At 40.6% G+C, this 25,600-nt stretch overlaps 1 long non-coding RNA gene and 1 other non-coding gene across 2 annotated transcripts in view; both read right to left on the reverse strand.

Annotated features, from left to right (window-relative positions):
• The window catches only part of LOC110342136, a 59,311-nt gene that overhangs the window by 15,281 nt on the left and 18,430 nt on the right, over positions 1 to 25,600 (reverse strand). The gene's annotated exons all lie outside the window — the stretch shown is intronic.
• LOC121142559 lies at positions 20,750 to 20,856 on the reverse strand. The gene has a single exon (XR_005879593.1). It is a non-coding gene; the product is annotated as a U6 spliceosomal RNA (small nuclear RNA).

Raw genomic sequence — 25,600 nt, forward strand, 5'->3', positions numbered from 1 at the left:
ATGTCAAAGCCTTAGACCTGTTCTTACTAGACACGGAGGGAAACCCCAAAATGAGTACTTCCATGGAGAGAGGTCTGTCAGATAGACAGAGCAGGTGAAGGTCCTGGTGGGCACAAATATCCACCAGCTTGACAAACTGAGACAGGGGCCTTCCTGTCCCCGGCAGTGTAATTAACGCACAAAGCTTTAGATGAGCAGTGCTCAACTCTGCCTTAATGAAGACTCATTTGGGTTGTTTCCAAAATCTTGGTACCCAAACCCTGCCCTATGTGAACACTACCAGAATCTCGGGGTGAGGCTCAGGTACCAGGTGCCAGAATTGTTAAGACACCTCTGATTTAAGTGTGACCCTCTGGGCACATACTGGGACATCAGGGCCTGGCTGTTCACCCAGCTAGGTGGCAGACTGGGGCTCTGCTGGTGATGAGTAGTCTTATGTTGTGTAAGTAAAGATTTGTGACTGGAGGGTGGGACCAAGTAGAATGCTAGAGGGTAAGATGTCCTTTATTGTGACTGTTGCTGTCTCACGGGCAGGGTCAGGAACTCTGGCTTAAAGATCTCTAGCAGGGCCCAGCCAAACCTCTAAACCTCTATCCGGCCAGAGACAGGAAAGTGAATCAGAAGCAACCAGGAAGAAACCTGAGGTTAACTTCTTGTAGACTGTGGGCCTTAGGAAGGGGGTAGAGGGGACACTCCTGGGATCCCACAACCCCTTATACAGGTTCTGGAGTCAGTGGTAGTGGGCAGTGCTATGCAGCCCTGGAGGAAAGTCCCTGTGTCCAGAGGGCAGCCCCTGTGCCAGTAGAGCACATTTGTCCCTTGGGTTTTCCTTTCCACGTTCTTGGGGGTAGGGGGTGACCAGACTCTGCTGTCCTGGATGCTGGAACTGCTGAGGAAGCAGAGTAGCTCATGCCAGCTACTGAACATAGAATGGCTGGCTGTCCTCACTCAGATGCCACAGACCACAGAGAATCCCACAGGCTGACCCCCATGACTCTGTCTGGAGCCCAGACGCTCTGCTCCATTGAGTAGTAGCTGGAAGTCAGAAGAGGCTATGGATGACAGTCACTGCAGTGCACTGAGTTCCCTGGGGGCGGTGCTGCAAGTGAAGACTGGGCCCATGCTCCTCAATGAAGAGGCAATAAAGCCTAGAAAGCAGGGGCCAACTGTCACAATGCAAAGCTGCCAAGGGGAGTGCAAGAAGGAACACCAAAGGGCAAGCCGTGTCCTCTAAAGATAGGTAAAATCTCAATAGCCAAGGCCATTGAGAAAGAGATGTGAAAACTTGTCTCTGGGCATGGTGATACATGTCTATAATCCCAGCACCTGGGGAACTGAGTCAGGAGGATCACAAGTTCAAGACCAACACATGCTACATTAGTGAGTTCAAAACATTGAAGAGCAACAGGAAAGAAAGATGAAGGAGGGAGGAAGAGAGGAAGGGAGGGGAGATTGGGGACCTATATTCCTCCTACATGGGAGGGCTAAGGTTGTATGTAGGTCAGTGGCAAAGTGCCTGCCTAGCACACACAAGGCCCTGGGTTTGGACTCCGGACTGCAAAAAGAAAAGGTATTCCAATGTATTCGAGGAGCCTCCTCCCTACCCTTTTTCTGTTCTGAGTCCAACCCTGAAATAAAAGAACATCCCAGCCCAGCTATTGGTGACACTGCTGTGAAGAGATGGACGATGTGGGAGAGCTCTGCCTCGGGTGACAGGCAGCCTCCTGAGCAGAAGGCTGCTGAGCTGAAGGAAAAAGCACAGAGAAGGATGCAGCAGACAAAGCTTAAGGAAACCAGATACTGTAGAAAAGACCACCCTCAAGCATCCTTGCTGGCAGTAACAAGAGGGGAGGGGGGTAAGGCCAAGTGGACAGTGATGAACAAGTTGCTTCTATCAGCTTTTCTTGCCTGCAAAGCATTTAATCCATCTACACACAACTTATTCCTTTTAAGGGAAAAATTGAAATATAAAAAAAGCTAAGATGGGGGTTAGTGAGATGGTTCACTAGCTAAAGGCACTTTCTGCAAAACCTGACTGTCTGTGTTAGATTCCTGGGAGCCAAATCCTGCATGTTGTCCTTGAACCTCCACACATGTTCTCTCTCTGTCTTACACACACACACACACACACACACACACACACACACACGTAATTTAAAAATTTAGGTATATATAAAAAGAGTTTTGACTGGGCGGTGGTGGTGCACACCTTTAAATCCCAGCACTCAGGAGGCAGAGGCAGGTGGATCTCTGTGAGTTTGAGGCCAGCCTGATGTACAAAGCTACACAAAGAAACCCTGTCTCAAAAAAAAAAAGAGTTTTTAAAATGTATGTATCTTTTAAAAGTCACTCCAAGAGACAGGGATTAATCAAGAAGTCATGCAGCTAAGTCTCTAGTCATCAAATATAAAGGGAGGTAGGAAGATATAGGTGCTATGACAACTTATAATAAGCCAGGCTCTCAGGAAGATGAAGATGGAGAAGTCTGTAGAGAAAGGTTACATGCAGTGAGGAAGTGGTTTATTCTTCCTCCTTTTCCAAGGCTGCCAACAAGATGAACCAGAAAAGTACTTACTAATTACCAGGTATGTGTGGCGCACTCTATAAAAACGCAATCCCATGGGCTGGAGAGATGGCTCAGCCATTAAAGGTTAGGCTCACACCCAACAAAACGAAATCACATCCCCTACTACAGTCATGTAAGCCAAATGCTAATATCCTCTTTGATAAATATAGAAACCAAGACTCAGAGAATCTTAATAACTCAGTCAACTCACCACAGTGGTTAAGCGGCAAAGCCAGCACTCTTGTCACAACATTGTACATAAGTGGCCATTTCACGGGTGCTTCTTGCACAAATGGAAAGCATACGGATAGTTTGGTAGGGTTGGAGGGTCCCCAGGGCCTTATTGTTGTCTTTCTGTTCCCCTGAGATGAATTGTACATTCTGGAAATGGCAGGAGGAACCTACGACAGACGCTTGCTCTCTTTTTCCTTACTGCCAACCCTAAATTCACCAGGAAAAGAATAGGAGTCTCCTAGGTGGTATGCCATTTCCTGAGAGAGATCTCTCTTGACCTGGCTTCATTTGGAGCTTTTGTGAACAATATATTTTCTCCTTATCTACCACAGGCACCTCTTATACTTCTAGCTAATTATTATCCCAGATAACATCTGGGCACTGATCACTCCAGCTTGCAGCAAGTTTTGCCATCATTCTTCTTTTATCTGATTGTTATCTTCCTTGTACTAAGAGGCTAGAAATTTGTTTCAATTTTCCAAGGCCTGGAGTAGGAGCAGAGCTTTTGGTATTTGGGAGCCCTTAAAGTGTATCATTATCAAAATGTACTGGGATTTCAAACCATTCGCTTTCCTGAGATGAATTCCAAACAACACACAGGAAATTCTCTCTGAAGAACTTTGGGCCTGAAGACTGTTAGCTCAAGTCCTGTGCTATGATTAGAGCATTTTATATAACAGCAATAATAACAAACCTTGATTTCCTTCATTATATTAAGTGTCTGGTTTGGAGGCTGGTGAGATGGCTTAATGGGTAAAGGCATTGTTTCCAGGCCTGGGGATCTTACTTCCATCCCTGGAGCACCCACATGTTGGGACAGAGAACCAATTCATAGATGCTGTTCTCTGACCTTCCTATTAGCACTTTGGCACATGAATGTCTGTGTGCACACACATAATAAATGTAAAAAAGGAGGGAACTCTAATTTTCAACAGCAAAAAAAGAGGCAAGACACATAAAAATGTAATACAGCATTCCTACACACAGGAGCAAAAGCAAACATTTGAAACTGGCTCCAAGGAAGTGGGTATGGTCTTACTAAACAAAACTTTAAATCAACACTTCAAATGTGTTCAAAGACTAAAGGAAAACATGTCTAAATGACTAAAGGAAAATATGAGTATTGTGTCTTGCCAAATAAAGACTATCAATAAGGATAAGAATTTTAAAAAATTATGGGATTGAAAAAGAGCACAACAATTAAAATAAAAATTTTGCCCTAGGGCAAACAGCAGTTGGACAGCCAGAAGAAAGAATCAGTGAGTCAATCTGAAGAACAGAAATAATGAATGGCAAAAAAACCGAACAAAGCCACAAGACCAGTGGAATATGGCCCAGAATCCCAACACCGTCATGATGGGACTCAAAGGACAGGAGAGAAAGGACAGAAAACAGTATTTTTAAATATTTGAAAACTTGCTCAATATGAATAAAGATTTGTGTCTCCACATACACGCTCAGCATACTCAAAGGAGGATAAACTCAAAGAGATCCAGACCTAGAAACACCATAACTTTAGAAAGACAGACTCCTAACAAAAGAAAAAGACTCATGCAGTGCCAAAATCCTCGATAAGATTAATGTTGATTTTCTTAAACCACAGAGGCTGGAAGATAGTGAGATAGCATATTTGGAATTCTGAAAGGAGTAAAAAAAAAACCTGTCAACCAAGAACTCCATGCCCAGAAAATTGGCTTTCAAACTGAACAGATTAAGACATTCTCAAAAATTGAGAGAGTTTATAACTAAGACAGTCTGGTCTATAAGAAATACCAAGGGAGTCTTACAGGAGCAAATGAAAATACACTAAATAGTATATTAAAGCCACATGAAAAGATAAAGGAGTCAGTAAGGGTTACAACAGGGGTAAACGTAAAATACATTATAAAATTTTCTTATTTAACTTAAAAAGAAAATCCTGGGGAAAAGGGCCTACACGAGAGCAAAGTTTTTGTATATTAGCAAAATGCAATGGGTATGAATTTGAACTGAACTGGATTGTTGTAAAGTGCTAATAGTAACTGCCAGAAATTCAGCTTGAGTTCATTTCTGGATATATGGATTTCTTGAGACCTAATGGTAACCATTAAGTAAAACAACTCATAAATATAAAATGAAAGAAATGACCAAGGAACGTATGTGGTAGAGTAGTTTTATGTGAAAACTTCACTCTCTAGCAATCTGTAGAAGCTGAGAGGCCAGCCAGGTGTGGTGGTGCAAAGGCAGGTGGAGCTCAGAGTTCAAAGCCACCCTGGTCTACAAAGTGAGTTCCAGGATAGGGAGGGAGGGGATGGGGACAACCACTAGGGGAGGAGGTAGGGTGCGTATGTTTGTCTCACCTCACCACATCCTCCATGCATGCCCTAAAATACCCAAGTTCCTTCAGTTTCCCTAGTACTTTTCCAGATAGCATTGTGTTTCCTTCTTGAGGCAACTGTGTGGGATTTTATAACCATGTGAGGACATGGGGCAACAGGGAGATGGCCTAGTGGGTTAGAGTGCTTACTACACAAGCATGAGGACCTGGGTTTGGGTCCCCAGCACACATGCAAAACGTCTGGCACTACGGGAAGCAGAGTGAAGGATAGCTGGGGCTTGCTGATGAGACTGTCTAGCTAAAACACCAAAGACCAGTTTCAATGAGAGACCCTGGAAACAAGGCAAAATGACAGAGAATGACATTCAATATCCTCTTCTAGTTACCCTACATGCAAGCACACATGCGCAGACACACACGCGTGCGCACACACACAGACACGCACACACGCTCGTGCAGGCACACACCAGAAAAGAAAGAGAGAAGTGGATGAAGACTGAGGTTCAGAGGTTAAGCAGCCCAGGGACATTAGTAACTGTGAGAGCTGAGACTAAGATGAGTTCTGTCTTATTCAGGGATCTTTTCCCACAGCGCACATCAAAATCTAGCCCTAGAGATACTAACTTCCTTTTTGTTTCATCCTTTTTCTAACTTTCAATTATGGAAAACATCAAACCTATAGCAAAGTAAAGAGAGAACAAAATAAACCGTCATGTACACACTACTTGTCTTCAGTTTGTGGCCAGTCATGAGGGAGCCCTCTCCCATGAACAAGCCCCTAAGTCTTATCAAATTATATTTTGAATCAGATCCTGTATACATCCATTCAAATGAAACGTTTGGTATTTGCCTTTAAAAGATATTCACCTAGAAAAGCATGCGCACAATGCTCTTATTACTTTTAAAGAGACTAACAATACATCCATGTAATAACCAAATTTCTAAGTATTTCAGTTTCTTGAAAACATTGAGTTTAAGGTGAGCCCAAATATTATTCATATGCCACAACTGACTGGAGTCTCTCAAATGTCTTTTCATTCAAAAGTTTTATTCATTTCTTTGTCCCTGATAGTGTATTTGCCAAACAAAGTAAAACAAAAAATATATTCTATTTCTTTTGTAGAGTCTCCAAGAGTCTGCAGCTCCCCAGTATCATTAACATGTTTATCTGCATTCTGCATTTCCTATTATACTAATTGGATATTAGATTTAAAGACTGGAGCATATTCATATTCATTTTTCTTTTTTTCTTTTCTTTTTTTTTTTTTGGTTTTTACGAGACAGGGTTTCTCTGCATTGTTTTGGAGGCTGTCAGTCCAGCCCGGCCTCGAACTCACAGAGATCCGCCTGCCTCTGCCTCCCGAGTGCTGGGATTAAAGGCGTGCGCCACCACCGCCCGGCCATATTCATTTTTCTTACCAGAACATTTCATAGATACTGTTTGTCCTCTGGTCTGGGGTATATGAGGACTTCCCCTCCCCACGATGTTTAAATCTTTCTAACTAAGAAATAGCTTAAATGTCTGATGCCGAGAGAATTGTTATATAAAACTGGTTCATCATTGCATGGGAATTTTATGATGTCATGACTGATCAGAGTTTTCAAAGAATACTAAGTGACATGAAGGATGAAATCCTTACAATGCATAAGGGGCTGGTGAGAAGGCTCAGTTATTAAAAGCACTTGCTGCAATTGGTAACACGAGTTTGATCCCAGAAACCCATGTGAAAATGGAAGAAGGCAGCAAGCTCCACAAAGTTGCCTGGACTTCCACATGCACACGTGCGCGTGCACACACACACACATGTACTGTGTATTTACACATAGAAGCGGGGCATGATAGTTCACACCTATAATCCCAGCACTTGAGGAGCTAAGGCAAGAGGGTTGATATTTGTACAAAAATTGACCTGGATAGTTCCAGGTCAAGCAGGACCACATAGTGAGACCCCATCTTAGTTTTAAAAATACACACAGAAAAAAGATTAGAAGAAACTACAATCTCAAGGAAAAACAATTGTCTTAGTAGAGACAATTACCAAGATTTAGAATTATGGGTGATTTTTTTCTTCATTCTTTCCGTGTTTTCCAACTTGCAATAACACATTTACATTACTTTCATAATCATCAAAGATATTTTGTAAAATTTCTATTTCTGTGAATGCAGTTGTGAGTTTTCTGAAGTCATCTACAGGACCACAAAATGTGACCTTGAGGTAATATTTAAGCATACTAAGCAGTGCAACAATAGAAAGAATTGCTAGTCAATTTCTGGTTGTTTGATTCCTCTGAATGGTCATTTTGGTCATAGAAAAATGCTGGTCACAATGGCCTAGTAGGAGTGGAGACAATTCATCAGAAAAAAACAGAAGAGGACTGGGGAAATGGCTCAGTGGCTAAAATGTTCACCTCACAAGTGTGAGGACTGTAGTGCAAATCATTAGAAACCACATAAATGCTAGATCAGTGTGGAGACCCACCTGAGATCCCAGTTTGTAAAGCAAAAATGGGAGATCCCTGAGGAAGCTACATAGTCATACTAGCCATAATCAAACTCTAGGTTCAACTGAGAAATCCTTCTTAAATGAAAAAGGTAGAAAGCAATTGAGAAAAATTCTCAACATAAACCTGGGGCTTCCACATACATGTATGTACATCTTCATGTTCACATGCCTACAAATATGCAAACATACACACACACACACACACACGCATACACACACGCATGCAAAATATAAAATAAGAAAGGGCAGGAGAATGGCTTAAGGGCTTGACTTTTCAGAAAGCTCAGTCTTGCTGCTCCAGATTCTCCTTCAAATAATTTATCACGAGGCATCACACACAGTCAGAAACATCAACCTTCCAGCAGCAAGGACCTGGGGCAATTAGGAGCTGCTCCTCCAGAAGAGCCAGCCCAGTGCAGCAGCCTACAACAGGCTACCACAGCAGTCAACTTGTGAGTCCTAACCCTTTAAAGGTCAAACAACCTTTCAGGGCTCACCTAAGATCATTGGAAAACACAGATATTTACCATTCATAACAGCAGCAAAATTATAGTTATGAAGTAGCAATGAATATAACTTTATGATTGGGATCACCACAACATGAGGAACTTCAATATTGAAGGGTCTCACCATTAGGAAGGTTGAGAACCACTGCTCTATCAGGACAGCAGGCTCACTCAGCATTCTGCTTTGACCTGCAGAGAAGAAGCATTGAGATGTCCATTTCTGATTTCAACCTTTATCTCCTTCATGCTCTAAGTTAACCTAGATTGATGCCCTACATACAGGATGTACCAATTACTGATCAAGGAAAGATTCAGCTTTAAGGTCATAAATAATCTTTCCTGGGACCACTTCCTCCAAAGTTCAAGAATTCTTGGAACTGTACTCAGGAAAGAGACTTTTGTTCCCTACCCAAAAGCATCTTTAAAGGCATGTCACCACTTACACACCATTCAAGCAGCAACAAAGTCTGGTTCACAAATTCCACTCAATTCAGCCTTGAAGGGAACCTCAGATTCCTTAGGAATACCCTTCCATCAACCAGTTTCCACCTTGGAAGATTCTTTAAAGGGATGTTTCATTTTGTCTCTAAAGTTAACACAATCTGTTTACAGGTGTATAGAATAGGAACACAAAGAAAAACATCAATTAAAAAATTAATCGTTCTCTTTATTTCTTCTTTCTTTCTTTTTTTCTCAGTCCTGAGGTTCAAACCTGGGACCTTATGTGTATGTGCTACAGAGGCTTCCTTCTACTGGACTATATTCCTAGCCTAGTAAAAGAAAATCTTAAATCCACCATTCAGAAGGAATTAATGTCAACTTTTGTATTTCCTTATTGTATTAGTATATTAGTGTTTTTCATATAGTGAATGCCATAATTATGTACAATTTTACTTAATGTTAGTTATAATAATTATGAGCTGTCTTTCTGTTCTTATCCGCTTATGCTTCTCTAAGCTAATAAACTAGTCCATGATTACATACTGGGCTTCCATGTAGGAGATGAGCCAAAGAAGCATTGCATGGACATATGACCATAACTGTTTCTATCCATCAGTGTGAAACAGACATGGGCACAGTTTTCAGAAAGAATTCATGTGTATTTGAGGAGAGAGATGATGGCTAATTTTGAGGACCATATCTTTTGAATCAAAACCTGTGCTACAATCTGACTAAAGGGACTTCAAGTCACTTAACCTCATGTTGTACCTGTTTCCTCATCCACCTTTAAATGGGAGGGAGTGTGGATGGTGCTATGTAAGTACTTGCTGTTTATATTACCCAGAGAACACAAAAATATTTCAAAACTGTTGCTTGTTTATCAAAATATTTGCATTTCTTGTACAATTTAATATGAAAATGGAAGGAAAAGTATTTGAAATTTTAACTGTTCTTGGAAATACAAAATAAAAGATCACCCCTAGCATAGAGAAGCGTATGGAAGGGGAAATGGGGAAGAATGATGAAAGAAGGGAGGATGGAAGGAATCAGAAGAGAAGGAGGAAACAGGAGGCAGTGGAGGAGCTGGAAAGGGATGTGAGGAGGATGAGGAAACTGACTTCTAGCCAATGATCAGGAAAAATTGCAAACAGGAGGCATCTCATCTTGCCAGTGAACTTGTAGTGGTGGCCACACACTTTGAGCGTGGTCTCAGGTGCAGATGTGACCCACTGTAAGGTATAATGAGGAGGGGCTGGCCCATGCTCTCTTGGGTTGCGGAGAGTATCAAAAAGGGCGGAGACTGCATCTTCTGGAGCAGGAAGACCATGGCGGTTATGTGTAAGTCCTTCCCTAATAAACATCTATTTATCATTTATCTTGGGTCTGGTGGATTCATTTAAACACTGCCTTTAAAGTGGGGTTTACAATTTTCCCTAAAATTCATAACCTTTAATTTACAAGTTCAAATTCCAAGGTGAAAGAACTTCACCTGAACCCTCAGCACTCTGGACTATGCACAGAGGCCGCCCGTGACCCAGCCCCTGGTACAAAGAAGATACTCAGTGACCTCCTAGGATTTGGAGAAGGAGAATACAACTTTCAGATCAAATATTTCCCTCTTTATTTTTTTAAACCAGGAACCAAAATCTTAACAGAGCCTTTTAGTTCCAGTAAAAACATTCTCCAGCAACTTCTCAACATAATGTAACATGATATGGCAATATTAGCAGAGGTCAAATAGAACATAGTTTAAACAGCATTTGACTTTGCAGCTCAAAATGATAGTCCTGTCTTCCCAACAACTATTCTCTTCATCTTTCACATGACAATGAATAATTTCCTCATGAAAACAACAATAACAAATAAACTATCTTTTTGAGTAGAGCAGGATGTTTAGGGGACGGAAGCTAAAGTTCAGTTATTAATTCCAGCCTGGTGTTAAAGATAGCTGCCGGGAGTAGCACAGCCAGGGCACACTTTGGAGGAGGGGGCATGGTAGAAACTGGGAAGTCAAGGTAAATTTGGGGGTAAGAATGAAGATGCCAGCCTTTATACCACGTCATACCAGCAGATGCTATTGCTCATCTCCCGGGGGCTCAAGGTCACCCATGACAGTGGCAGGCAGTTTCCCATGGGTCCTGTTTCCCATTGAATCACACTCACATTTCCTTGATGATATATCTCTCTCTTGCCCTTCCTCAGGCTCTCTCCACTTGCTCATACCTCCCTTCAGCCTGATAAATCATGGCTTTAGGAAGCAGTCCCGATGACCCTGGCTGAAGCTGCTCTCATCTGTCACTTCTGTTACTCCCCAGGGATCTTATGTTATCACTTTCTTGTGTGCCTTGAAGCTTTTTAGATGCAAGTCTTATTTTTTCCTCATACCTAATTTATATAATACCATTTGCTTTTATAAATCTTTACCGTTATAAAACCATTTCCCATGTATTTTATCTCTTGGTCCTCATAACATCCAGTGAACCACCTATTTTTATGATTGACATAGATGGACTTGAGCCCAGAGAGTTTAACTGGACCAGTATGACAATGACCAGTACATCAGGAGTTTTATGACAAGTCTCCCAACTTGACAGTCAGTTCCTTGAAGACATGAACTCTGCCTTCATTGTTTTCAAATCCTAGTAAACCTAATGCAGGACCTAATTTAGAACAGATGTTCAAAAATGTTGGCTCAATGAACATGCATGCATGAACTTGCACAGTTTCAGTTCCCTTCGGCAGACAGCCTCTTTTAGTGAAAGAGTTAAAGTCATCACTCTCTGAATTCCCCCCTGACAGCTGTCTACAGTGTGCTTGCTGGAGCACCCATTCCATTCTATGGCCTTCTTCATTATGGCTGCTGTAACAAAGTATTACATAATTCATGGCTTAACAATACTATAGTTCTGGGAGCCAGAAGCCTCACTGGGAAAAATCAAGGTGTCTAGGGACTGTTACTCTATGGAGGCTGTTGGGAGAATGTTTCTTTGTCTGTTATCATTTCTAGAAGCCTACAGAATTCTTGGTTGTGAGGCCTCTTCCACCATCTTCAACGTACACCATTCCAATTATTTTGTCTTTAATCACATCATTTTCTCTCTGAGATCAAATCTCCCCTTTATAAAGTCCATTGTCCACAGGTATGATATCATTCCCAGGCTCCAGGGACTAGGACCTAGACTATTTTATGGCCTTTATTCTACCATAGTGATCACTGTACATGGAATTCCCTTTTCTGTATGTATTTGCCTGTGTCTCCAGTACACTATGAGCAACATGAGGGCGGGGCTGTACCTTAACCATCTATATCCCCATCTCTTATTGTGGCCCCTCAATGCAGGAGAGCATTTACGAAATTATTATTATAGAAGAAGCAAGTGTGATGCTCAACAGGTAAAAAATGCTTGTCATATAAGCATAGTGACCATTCCAGGAACTTATGGAAAGAGAGAATAAACTCCACAAAGTTGTCTTCTGACCTCTTTCTACACAAGAGCCATGACACACATACACACATTCATTGCCCGCCCCCATGCTAACAATAAAGTTCCAGGGGATATGGTACCCTCTTCTGGCTTCTTCAGGCACTAGGCACACACAGAGTGTGCTTACACACATGCAGTCAAAACACTCATACACACAAAATAAAAATTTTAGGTTATTAAGTAAATAAACAACCCTATGTCCATTGATTACTACTGTGTCTGCATTGAGGATTATAACATTCCACATAGCACAACATTCCAAACAAATCTGAATCTGACTTCCAAAAGAGATCTTAAAATAAATGGCAGTCTTTAATGAAACTCGCTTGGGAACATGGAAGAGGAAGTTACAAAGAGCACTATACAGCAGAGCTTCCTAAAAATGCCCAGGAGACACTTCTCACTCCCCTTCAGGCCCCTTCACTCAGTCTGTACATTTGCTAGCCCATCCACCACCCAGACAGCCAAGTTTCCAGTTGTTCCCAGGAAAAATGCAAGCACATCAGGGTTTAATTTTGACACTACCCACCCTCAGCCAGTGGGCAAGCCTGGGAAGGGGACAAAAAGCTCTAGCCACTTCCTAAATTCTTGAATGTATTTCTGAATCTCCCTCCCCATGGACCAGTACCTAATGATCTCATGACTCTATTTGAGAACGGTCCTGCTTCACTAGAACCAATTCAAGAGGAAGTGTCCCTGACAGGGACCATTGTCAGACTTCTGGCAAAGGGAGACACTGGCCAGGCCAGGCAATCATGAAATACTTACAGGCTCAGGATGCACTCCAGCATCTCCAGTATGAATGTCTTAAAGGCCCTCCTTTTCTCTTCTCCCAAGTTTAGAGTTTGAATAAAACCTCAACTGTTTCAGTAATACTCAGTTATAAATTCCTGATATATCTGATCTAACATTTTCTGAATCATTCAAGATGTGTTTCCTGGGCACTCTGCTGAGTGTGTAATAATGATAGGAGCTCAAAGGTAACAGGATTTCTAGGCATCTTATCCTCCTAGAAACATGATAAAATAGGTAATAGTGTTGACCTAAGCTGTTCCTGAAGGGAAACTGAGTCATAGCAAGACTAACTGACTTGGTTGAGGTTATACAGTTGATGAGTGGTAGAGTAAATCCAAGCATTTGGGCACATACATGAGCAATACATCTTGTCCTCCCAAGCATCTGGAATATGGATGGATGTGGTGGTTTGAATGATAATGACCCCCATAGGCCCATATACTTGAATGCTTGGTTCCCAGCTGATGGAACTATTTGGGAAGGATTGGGAGGTGTGGCCTTGCTGAAGGAGGTGTGTCACAGGGATGGGCTTTGATGTTTAAAAAGCCTATCCTACTCCAAGTTGTCTCTCTTCCTTCTACATGCTGATAAATATGTAAGCTCCCACTTACTACTCCAGCACCATGCCTGCCTGCCTGCTGCCATGCTCCCCAGTAAATGGTCACAGACTCAGCCTATAAAACTGTAAGCCCCAATAAACTCTTCTATAAGTTGCCTTAGACATAGCACCTAAAACTAAGCATAGCAATAGAAAAGCAACAGACAGTAGGGCAAATAAATCACAGCTGCTCTTCAACTTACCATGGTCTCACTAGGATCTTCACACATCCTATCCTCTATGAAGAGAGGTCTGAGGTCACACCTGCACAGAATTTCCCACTGGACAGCTATTCTGGAGTCCATAATTTCTGATGCCTGATACCCCGTTACTCTCAGGACACTTACTCAGCTGAATGATCCCTAGCACTACCTCTTTCTTGCTTCCTTCTCAGTCAACACCAGTCTCTGATGAGGCTGGATATAGCCTCTGATGGCTTCCCCCCTTTTAAATTTTAAATTAAAAACAAGCTTATTTTACATGCCAATCCCAGTTCCCTCTCCCTCACCTCCTCCCCTGCCCCCCACCTATCCCCTATCCCATCCCCTTTCTGCTCCCCAAGGAGGGTGAGGCCTTCCATGGGGGATCTTCAAAGTCTGTCATATCATTTGGAGCAGGGTCTAGAACCTCCCCCCGCTGAGAGAATATCCCTCTATGTGGAATGGGCTCCCAAAGTCCATTCATGTATTAGTGATAAATATTGATCTACTCACCAGAGGCCCCATAGATTGCCCAGACCTCCAAACTGACATCCTCGTTCAGGGGGTCTAGAACAGTCCTATGCTGGTTTCCCAGCTATCAGTCTAGGCCTCTGATGTTTTAGTCCTGTCTGTCTAAGCATTGCCTGTGCCTTCTCCTTCTTGAAGGACAAGGGAATCCACCAGTCAGAGTTAGTTACATCTTTTAGGTTAAATTAAACCCTGATTTCAAAGCCTCAAGCCTCACCTAGGGTTTTCTTAGAACTCTCAGTCTAGAAAATGGTTATGAGCCAATATAAGGTAATTTTTTAGTCTTGCAAAATAAGTTCTGAATAGTGTATTCTCCCAAATATTGATATATCCCAAGGGTGACCTCTTTTGGCTTTGTTACAGGAAGATAACATTTTAGCTCGACATACAGAAGCTTTACTATGTTGACATTCACATTCCCTCAGGTTAAAAAGTCCCCATATGTTACTTTGAAAGGTCCATGTTTTTAAAATAAATTTTGCTTAAAAATTCCTCTATTACTTGGAAGTTTCGTCATTTCCAACTCTTCACTGTTCTACATGGCATAAAATAGATTGATGCTTTGTTGACTTAACTTTTGGTTTATTTACTTCCTTGTAGAGAAGTTTCTTTACATTAATTAAGTCCAGAAGATAGAACATTTTTATGACTTTTTGTTTGTTTTGAAGGTCCACAGCCTCTGCCAATGTGAGGTTTATCATTTTTATTTTGTTTTCTATTGGCTTGATAGTTCTAAAATCACTCCCCAATGGTGGTTTGTTTTGGGGCAGGTTGCTTTTTTTAACATTTGTTTATTTACTTGCATGTGCAGGTGGGTGCATGTGTGGATATCAGAGGACAACTTTCAGGGATCTGTTCTTTCCTTCCACCATGTGGGTCCCAGAGAAGAAATTCATGTTTTCAGGCTCGGTAGCAGGAGTCTTCATCTGCTAAGCCATGTTGCTGGCTTCTCAACAGCATTTTAATATGAATTATTTTCAAGCTGTATGCTTTTTCATGTGATTATGGTTTTCCTCCTTATTGAAGAATAAATTATTTGCCTCTCTTGGCAATTTATGGAGTGGAATCTAGCAGTTATATATTTCACATAGTCTCTATTTCTTTTGTTGACTATATCATCTGTAAATTACACAATAATCTACATATATTGTATTTGTTTTTAATATATTTTATACAGTTCTTTGAAAATTTCATACATACATGCCATATAAATTTTTAATATTGGTCATTTAAAAATATTATGAATCCTTCAAACATGAGATGTTCCTATTTTATTTTTTCATTTTTAAAAATTCTGGCATATTAAAAGCTGTACCTGGGGCTAGAGAGATGGCTCAGTGGTTAAGAGCACTTACTGCTCTTCCAGAGGTCATGAGTTCAATTCCCAGCAGCCACATGGTAGCTCACAACCATTCATAGTGAAATCTGGTGCTCTCTTCTGGCCTGCAGGCATAGATGTAGGTAGAACACTGTATACATATCTGCATATGTTTTACTCTGAGCCACCTTTTGAACTGTATTATTAAACATGATATGATGTATTGCTCAAAGGCAGCAGTTCTTAACTTGTGGTTCACAACCCCTTTAAGGGTCACACATCAGATATTTATATTATGGTTTATAACAGAAGCAAAATTATAGTTATAAAGGAGGAATGGAATTATTTTATGGTTGGGGGTCACCACAGCATGAGGAATTGTATTAAAGGGTCACAGCATTAGGGAGGTTGAGAACCATAGTTTTAAGGTATAAACTACATTTCTGCTATAACATTATTCACAAAACAAGTAGCAAGTTGCAAAATCTTTCCACAATATCTGCTGCTTCTGGTTAGTTGTAAAGTCAGTTTAGAAAGTACAACAGCTGAGCTAGATGAGGTTTTGGTCTATTGCATTCAACTACTAGTCAACAAGTATGTATCAAATCCCTTAAGGTGCCAGGCACTATTCTAGGCACTAAATATAAGCTGTAAACAAAACACACAGCCTCATAGAAATAGCTTGCTAGTAGGAGAGAGCTAAAAATAGGTTATAGGTGGGTGAGTAAACAGCAAATAAAATATGAAATAGTGATCAGAGCTAGCAAAGAAGTGGAAAGTAGAACTCTCCTGTGGAAGTGAAGGAGGATTTCACTGAGGTGACATCTGCACAAGACCTGAAGGAGGGGCACAGGAAGCATACAAACATCTGGGAGAAAAAAGACTCCACTAGAGAAAACAAGTATTCAGGAGTGTGAAGTTCCAAAATCAGAAAGACATCTAACACATTGGAGGCCACCATGGAGGGATGAATGAGAAGAGGCCATACAACAGGAAAGAAACGTGTTTACCAGAGGGGGTGGAAGCCCTTAGAAGTTTCGCACAAAAGAAAGGTAGTATCTGACATAAGAGCTTACCAGAGTCACTCTGGTTATGGTGAGGCGAAAAAACATAGGAGATCAAAGATAGAGACAGGAAGATCGTCTAGAAGACCCTGACTGGTGTGGGCAAGAGGCTATGACAGCTTAGGACAGAGTAGTGCAAAGTGGTAGGTTTTTGATCTATAGCCCTTATAGCAGAAAGTCAAAGGAAGAAAATCAAGGATAGCTCCATTAGTTTTGGCCAGGTCATTTATTGGAAATGTGGTTGTATCAGCCAGTTTTATGTCAGTAATAATAAAATACCTCAACTTAACTTTCTAAAAAGTTTATTTAACTCACCGTTTTGGAGGTTCAAGGACATAGTCACCTCCATCAGCACAGTTCCAGCAAGGGCCCTTTCAGCTGTAGCATATCATGAGGATGGCAATAGCAGGAATGTGTATGTCCAAATGATCCCACTGGCAAACAGGAAGCCAGAGAGCCACTTCAAGCGAGACTTGGGCTTTCACAAGAATGTCTCCTTTGAAAGTGATCACAGAGTAATGACCTTTACCACTCCCTAAAAGACGGCAGATACAATGATGAAGGTCCCACCACTTCAAGATCTCTCAACTCAGCACCACTGCACTAAGAGCATGCATAGTCACCAACGCAAAGGACCTTGTTAGGGGTAAGCAAGCCATAGCAGTTTGCCACAGTAGTGGTTCTACTGGGACGGAGCTGTCTGTAGGAAGAACAGAATTTGGTGTTGGTTCTATTAAACTTAAAAGGCTATCCTAAATAATCTACAAATAATCCCACATCTAAGGCTCATGGAACACTGTGAAAGAGGAGGCAAAAGAGTGTAATAGCCAGAGGATCAGGGAGTTTTCTGTGACATTGTGTCTCCTAATAATACTGGAAGCTGCATCCATAAAGTCTCACCAACATGACTGCCAACATGAACTGAACAAGGATGATGCTAATTAGCATAGCAATTTTTATGGAGAAAAGCCCAAGAGGCTCAACCCTACTCAAAGAACTATAGGCAACTGAGGAAAGCTGGAAGCTGTAGAAATAGTCTTCCCTGGGGAACGGCACACCAATTGGTCATCCAATACTAAATGGTCAACCCTGAAAAAGTGTACACAAATAACATTATACAGACTGAACAGGTTATATTTAGGAATATATGTATACACATATAAATATATACATGTGATTGGTGAAAAAGAGGCCATGGATTTGAAGAACAAGGAGGGGTTTGGATGGAAGAGAAGGGAGAAATTTTGTAATTACATTATAATCTCAAAAGTAATGTTTTAAAGGGTTATCCTAAATAGAAAGATTAAGCTGACCCCTCCCCCTATTTAGAAACTGATTATTTTGATAAGTGTGGGTTCATTTGTCAGTTTTAATTATTTTAAATCCTATGGTAGAGTCCTATTTTTCCTGTTCTCTAAGATTGGTCATCATTATCCAGCTTCTATAATCATTGTGTAAGCCTTAAACTGTTTTCCATTCAACTAGTAACTCTGAAACACTGTCACCTCCATATTTGCTGCTGTTTTTCCAATAGTGACCTGGTGCTATCACTCCTCCTATTCATATCCTCCTTTACTTTTCCTGCTATGGTTTACTTATTTTCTTGAGTAAATCTTGTGTCTCAAGGCAAATCCTCAAGTAACTTATTTTTGGTTCATGGCTATGAATGGAATCTCTCTTTTTATGCTCTTATTAATAAGCAGCTATTTTCACTGACAGAAACAATGCTTCTGTGTGGGTTTTCTTTGGCTTGAGTCTTTGCCGAACTCATTCATTATTTATGGCAGTTTAGAGGATGCTTTTCTTGGAACATTTAGGCCTATCATCATTTCCAGTGCATTACTACTTCTTACCCTTATATTTTTTATGTCTTTTTCACATAGTTATTACAGGCACTTCTAATACCATGCCAAGAAGAACCACCCTGAGAAGCCTTCTGCTGAGCTTTCGAGGAGAGGGCTTCTGCAGCTTCTGGTGAGTATTGGCAGTGGTGCCTCAGATGAGCTCCTTCCTGCGGCTCCCTGTGAAGCTCCAGGGAGAAAGACGATAACACTGACTGACCATAAAAATGACTAAAATGATTGCTCATTCAAAGTTTGCTCATCTTTTTCATTTGTGATTTAATTTTTACCCATTTTCTCTTTTAAAAATAAACACTTGCTTGTTAATGAAGTGCCAAGGAATTCAAATGCAGCTTTATTTTTCTTTTTCTGAGATCTGTGCACGTCTTTAATATCACCATTCTTTGTCCAATACATGTTTTCACAATTCATGCTCATGGTTGTAAAATCTCTTTTATTTGATACCATGTTTTGATATTTCCATTAGAGAACTCAGGAAACTCTTATCAAATTAGTCTCTACTTTTAGAAAAGTTGGGTTTTAATTATTTTTCTTGTATGTAATGGGTAACTATATTTCTTTTCTGATTCAGTCTTTAAGTTTATTGTGTTCTCTGAGAGACATTTATCTTCTCGGCATGTAATATAAGTGACATGCTGATCCAGTCTTTAATTGCTCATTATATTCACCTCCTCTGTGTCATTCCTTTTTTTGGTTTGTTTTTTGGTTTTTTTTCTTCAAGACAGGGTTTCTCTGTATTGTTTTGGAGGCTGTCCTGGAACTCACTCTGTAGACAGGCTGGCTTCGAACTCACAGAGATCCGCCTGTCTCTGCCTCCTGAGTGCGCCACCAATGCCCGCCTCCTCTGTGTCATTCTTGACCCTTTATTTCTCTGCCTGGTCTCTGTCAGGGATGAGAAACATTTGTGTTTCTTCTTTGTGTTTATATTTTGTTGTTATAGGATTATTTTTGAGAGTTTAGAATCTAGACTCTAGATTGTTAGATGGAATTTGGCATATTTTTGAATTGCAGGCATATTTCTTGCCCAAGATGTCATTTATATGGAGTAATGAATCCAGGCAGGCCATCTTCATTTGCAAACTTTTTCAGGGAGGTTAAGTGTCTTGTCAATGTTTTATATCTTGTAAGTGGTAGAACTGTAGTTAAAACTACTTTTTATATTATCAATGGCTTTACTTTAATTTGTTAACCTTACATTTTAACAATTCTAGGGGTGACTGTTTCCTCAGGTGCATCTGAAATAGAAACTATTTGCTGACGAAGAGATTCCTTAGTCCTACCTCAGACTTACTGAGTCAGAAATTCTGACCAACTGTGGTGATGCATACCTTTCAGCCTTGCACTCAGAAGACAAGAAGTGTCATAAGTTCAAGGCCAGTCATGGAGTGTGCTGACTAATTTTATGTCCACTTGACACAGGATAGAGTCATCTGAGAGAAAGGAATCCCAAATGAGAAAATGCCTCCATGAGATTGGTCTGTAGGCTACCCTATAGAGAATTTTCTTAACTAGTGATTGATGAGGGAAGGCCCAGCCATTGTGGGTGGTGCCATTTCTGGACTGGTAGCCCCAGATTCTATAAGAAAGCAGGTTGAACAAACCATGAGGAACAAACCAATAAGCAGCATTCCCCCATGGCCTTTGTATAGCTCATTTCTCCAGTTTTCTGCCCTGTTTGAGTTCCTGCCCTGACTTCCCCCAGTGATGGACTGTTATCTGGAAGTGTAAGCAAAATAAACCTTTTCACCCCAAGTTGCTTTTGATCGTAGTGTTTCATCACAACAACAGTAACCCTAAATAAGACAAGGAAACATAGTAATACTCTGCCAAGAAAAGAAAACAAAAAAGGAAATAAAAGAAAAACTAAAGTATGAGAACAAGTCCCAGGAACTTTAACTATTAGTATAGGCTCATGGACAATCCTGACTGTGCAAGTTTGACATAGTTGACTTCATCTGTCAGATACACCCAAGGATGACCTTGGGTGTACCATCTCTTTGTTCCATTGAGTACAGGTAGAATCAGTGATTTTTGTCTAACAATAGAAAATAGTAATGAGCCGGGCATTGGTGGCACACGCCTTTAATCCCAGCACTTGGGAGGCAGAGGCAGGCAGATCCCTGTGAGTTCGAGGCCAGCCTGGTCTACAAAGTGAGTTCCAGGACAGCCTCCAAAGCCACAGAGAAACCCTGTCTTGAAAAACCAAAAAAAAAAAAATAGTAATGGTAGCCATGTGATTAACATTCCATGTTATGCTGTGAGATATTATATCACCTAATGTAAGACTTTGTCTTGAAGAACTACAGAAGTAAATTTTCTTTCTTTCTTTTTTTAAATATGAAATGCTTCACAAATTTGAGAGTCATCTTTGTACAGGGGCCATGCTAATCTTCTCTATATTGTTCAAATTTTAGTATATGTGCTGCTGAATTGAGTGTTAAGGAAATTTTCTTGTTGGCCTTGAGAAAGTAAGTTGTGAAACAGACACAATACAGGGAAAGCAGATGACCTTTAGAAGTTAACAACAGGCCCCAGATGACAGAAAACAAGACCTCAGTCTTGCAACTACAAGAACTAAATTTTGTTAAGAGCCATGTGAACAAGTAGATGCTGAGCATCATAAAGACTGTAGCCATAGGACTGAGAATGCAAATCAGTTGGTAAAGTACTTGCCTATTCCATTAGCCCTGGGCTCAATCCCCAACAACACATCAACTTGGACATGTGACACAAGTCTGCATTCCCAGCACTCAGGAGGTAGAAGCAGAAGGATCAAAAGCTCCAGTCATGTGGCTGGAGAGATGGCTCAACAGCTAAAATCACTCTGGTTTCCAACCCCCACGTTAGGTAGTTCACAGTCACCTATAACTCAAGCTTTAGGGAATCTGAGGCCCTCTTCTGGCCTCTGCAGGCATCTGCATTCACATGAACACACACACACACACACACACACACACACACACACGCACACGCACGCACACACACACACACACACACACACACACACTACAATAAAGTATTTATTTAGTTCAAATCTGCTACATTGAAAGTTCAAGGCCCATCTGGGATACATGAGATCCTGACTCAAAAAGATTTTAAAAAGAAGAATCCAGCAAAACCTTGTCACCTTGCAGAACCCTAAACAAAACAGAGTGCTGAGCAAAAAGCTGTGCTTGGATTTCTAACCAACAGATAAGGTGAGATAATAAATACATATTATTTCAAATCTGTTGTAATTTGATGCATAGCAACAGAAATTTAAAATACTTCCTGTTACACTTTGGATCTAGAATGCTTCCCAAAGACCCATGTAGTAAAAGCTTGGGACTCTTTGTGGTGCTGCTACTAGAAGGCAGTGAAAAATTTTAAGACGTAGGGCCTAGTGGGACTTTTAAGATCATGGGGGTCCCTGAAGAGGACTGTAGGGTACCAATCCCTTCCTATAATCTATTATAGAGCTCATTTCAGAGGCAGTTACTGTTACTAGTTTCCTATTTATACTTCTGGGGACATTTTTATTTAATATAAATTTTAGATTTTGTATATCAGTACTTTTAAATCACTTTTTTTAAATGACTAGGTAATATTCTGTTTATGGATATGCCATAATTTACTGATCCTCTGTCTCTAATTGATGTGTGCTAGACTACTTTCATTCTTTTTATAAACAATAAACAGAATTGCTAGGCTAAAGACTGTGCATTTTCTGAACACACTGTTAAATCACTGTCCATTGATGCTATGTCAGTGTATATCTCCACCAGCAACAAGTGTGTCTCTTGACACAGCATGTTTTAAAAGTGCTCCAAAAGTACACACCACTCTAATTTTATTCTACAGCTCTTATTACGGGTATCACTGAACATCTTTCTCAGTTTTAAGAGCCATTTACATTCATAGTTAGTTTTTTTTCATAAGCTGATCACCTCTTCCAGTTTTTTATAGAGTTGATCGTCTTTTATGTGGTTTTATGATTGTTCTTTATTTATGATCTTGGATCAGACTCTCTAGGAAACAAAGCTTAGATGATAATGATTTACTGAGTGAGTACAATCCCAAGATAACAAGAATGAAGGGAAAATAAAAGTAAAGCCAAGAAAGGAGGAAAAGTGCAAGTTGTCACTTCATCAAGTGGACCAGTGTCATGAGCCAGAAGTGGTTTAGTTAAGTGAATGTCAAAGGTGAGCAAATGTGGTGAGGAGTTAAGAACAACACACTCCAAAATATGCTGAATTGGTACATTGGTTACTTCAGGCTGATGCCATTGAACAAACTGTCATTTCAGAAAGTGCTAACCAACCCTCCTTTTCATACTTGTAGCAAGCTATAAAGATTCCTTTGGGAGAGGTGTTATCTCTGTTCCCAGACCAAACAAACAAACAGTTTGATATCAGACTGGGAATGCTGCAGCAACAAGCTAATAAACAAGTTCAGTAAAGTAACTCTTAACTTCCATTAGCTTTATACCTCCCCACCACAGTTTTCTGAGTCACCACCCTAGAATTCGCTGCCTCTAGTCCAGATCATTCAGTCCTGTAGCATTTTTTATAAACTTATTTTTTGCTTGTTTTTATGAAAAGCCTTAGAGTTTTCTGCTTCCTCGTCTGTCTTGTGTTCATTTGATTGCAAGACCCAGATGACTCAACCTAGGATCTGAGATGGGTAGAGGAAATTATCAGTCCTTCCTACCATAGGAGTGGGGAGGAGAGGATTTCATTGCACTCTCTTGGCAACATGTGTCCCATAGGACAATAGCTTTGTTACCTTTTGAGCTTTGTTGCCCTGCTCAGCTGGTGAGGAAGCCATATCTCATGTCCAGAGGCAATCATCAGTGCAGCTGTGGTCCTCACTTAACCCTCATCCTAGTGCATTGCAAAATGATGATAAAAATAGAGATACAGCAATGTTCAGTTAGTATGTATAATACTCATTTGCTGTATTCTAAGTTTCTGACCTCTCACTAAACCTGCTGTTACCTACTAGGTCTGAGGGTTGCAAAGTCTGAGAAATGATACGTAGAAGAGAGTCCTGTATTTGGAGAGCTAGACTTGATGCTGAGCTATTGTCCACTTTATAGAGGGTAATAGTAGTCAAGTAATATACAGTTTGAATGTGATTAGTAGTATGCTCATCTCCCTAGTCTTACCAAGATGTTGTTAATTATGGAGACATCATCTTATCTTGATCTATTATGGATTAAATTATAGCTTCTTTCTCTAGAAAATGTTGCAAAGTACAATGGGGCCTTAGATGTGCTTTTTTACTTGGCATGGTCTGTGGGGCATCCTCAGAGGTATTTGAAGAGGAAAAAATGTCCAGCAAGATAGTAATGAATAGACAAAAGCATATTTAAAGTAAACTGGACTTCTAAAATAACCTTTGCCACTATAGAATTAACCACTTCCTCAATGGTTTTCCATCCACCTAACCACCCACACCACCAAAGTAGCTCTTACATTCTTCCAGCATAATCCCCATACAATTTAAATGGCATTTGACTAATTATCGTCCTTCTTTTCCTGGCTGGGCTGTAAATCCTTGAGGGAATAGACTGAAAGAGACTATGTCTCAATTTAGGCCTAGGGTTTTGACTAGAACCTAAAACAGAAAAGTTGCTTAAACTTAAAGCACATTTCTAGATGATTTATATAAAGAGCAACATAATGAATCAATTCAAACACTTCCCTTCAATCCCACTATTCTGAACTCTGGGTCCCCTACCTCCCAATTCCTCCACTTCCCTATGTATGTGTCTATCTTTTCTACAAGATAGTGAGTTCCTTGAAGACACTGGCTGCATTAGCCATTTTAAGATCCGTAGCACCTAATACACACCCAGAAAACATTTGCTGAGCAAGTGAAAAAATGAATGAATGAATGGAGTGCATTTACAGTGGCAGACTAAGTGAAAAGGTCTAAACATCTTAGGAAGCAACTAGTGTGTCTGGTCATTGTGTTCAGAAAAGAGGGGAAAGCAGGTAAATAAAAGAGCATGTGTTTTAGAGATCAATGACCTAAGTTGTGATTCCAACTCTGCCCTTGCTTTGTGCACGTCCCTTCTCTTTTTTGAGCATCAGTTTCTTGCATTGCAAGTCATAAATACACAGGAGGGCGATAGCAATTGGAAGGTCCCACCACAGGAATGATGCTACAACTAAGCTGTATACTATGATTATTCATAGTTACTGTTATTATTCATAATAATATAGTTATTATTAAGTGCTAAGTAGAGGCTTAGCATTGTTACATTTATAGTTGAATGGCCTCGAAGAAGTTAATTTGGACAGAGAATGGAGTATAGTGACCATCACAAATCATGGTGGCAATAGTCATTCATACTGACCACCAACTCTGTCAGGCGTGCCACACACATTTTACATTAAATATTTACAACTAACCTAAACATCAGTACTGTCACCCCACTTATCAAAACAAGGAAACTAAACTTCAAAGTGTCTACAAGTTCTTAGGTCACAAAGCCCAGTCCATCTGATTTCAGAGTACCTCTTTTTCTGAACAAATGCAGGAACAAATTGTGGGAATCAAACTAGATTAAACCCTTTTAACAACTTAGATCATAAGTTAAGATGGCTAAAATGCTGATAAATTACAAGGCTGTGTAAGTCTGTTGGTTATCTCCTACCCTTGTCATTCCTACTGTTGTAAACACGTCTGAGCATTTTCATCATGAGAGCTTATTCTGAACCAGATGTAGTTCACTGGATGAGCCCAGTGCTTAGAGAAAAATCTTCACCTGAACCCACCACATTCAGTAGTAGTGGTAGAACAATACCCTCTGAACATAATAGCAACTATGGCCTTAATCAGAATAGCTGATTGCAAGAGACCCTCAAAAAGAGGCCTGTTGACATTCCCTCCTAAAAGGGACTGAGGGTTATAAGCCTCTGACCTGAGATTCCAGCCATTCCCTCCTGTCCTGCCTCTCCTTGTGGTATGTATTTCAGCCCATCTTTACAAAGTTTCAAGGTACACAGAGGGTAAAAAGTTCATGGAAGGAGGGAAACCCACCTAAACATCCATGAGGAAAGCATCTTCCATACTGGGGTGAAGAATCTTTGGTAATGTGGCTGTTTAATGGTTACTCACACTCCTGTAAATAACCCATCACCTATGCTTCCTTAAATAACTCAGTAAGTTCTTGGTTCACCAAGATAGACTAGG

Source organism: Mesocricetus auratus, unplaced genomic scaffold, assembly GCF_017639785.1.
Source record: "Mesocricetus auratus isolate SY011 unplaced genomic scaffold, BCM_Maur_2.0 Super-Scaffold_100009, whole genome shotgun sequence".
NCBI lineage: Eukaryota > Metazoa > Chordata > Mammalia > Rodentia > Cricetidae > Mesocricetus > Mesocricetus auratus.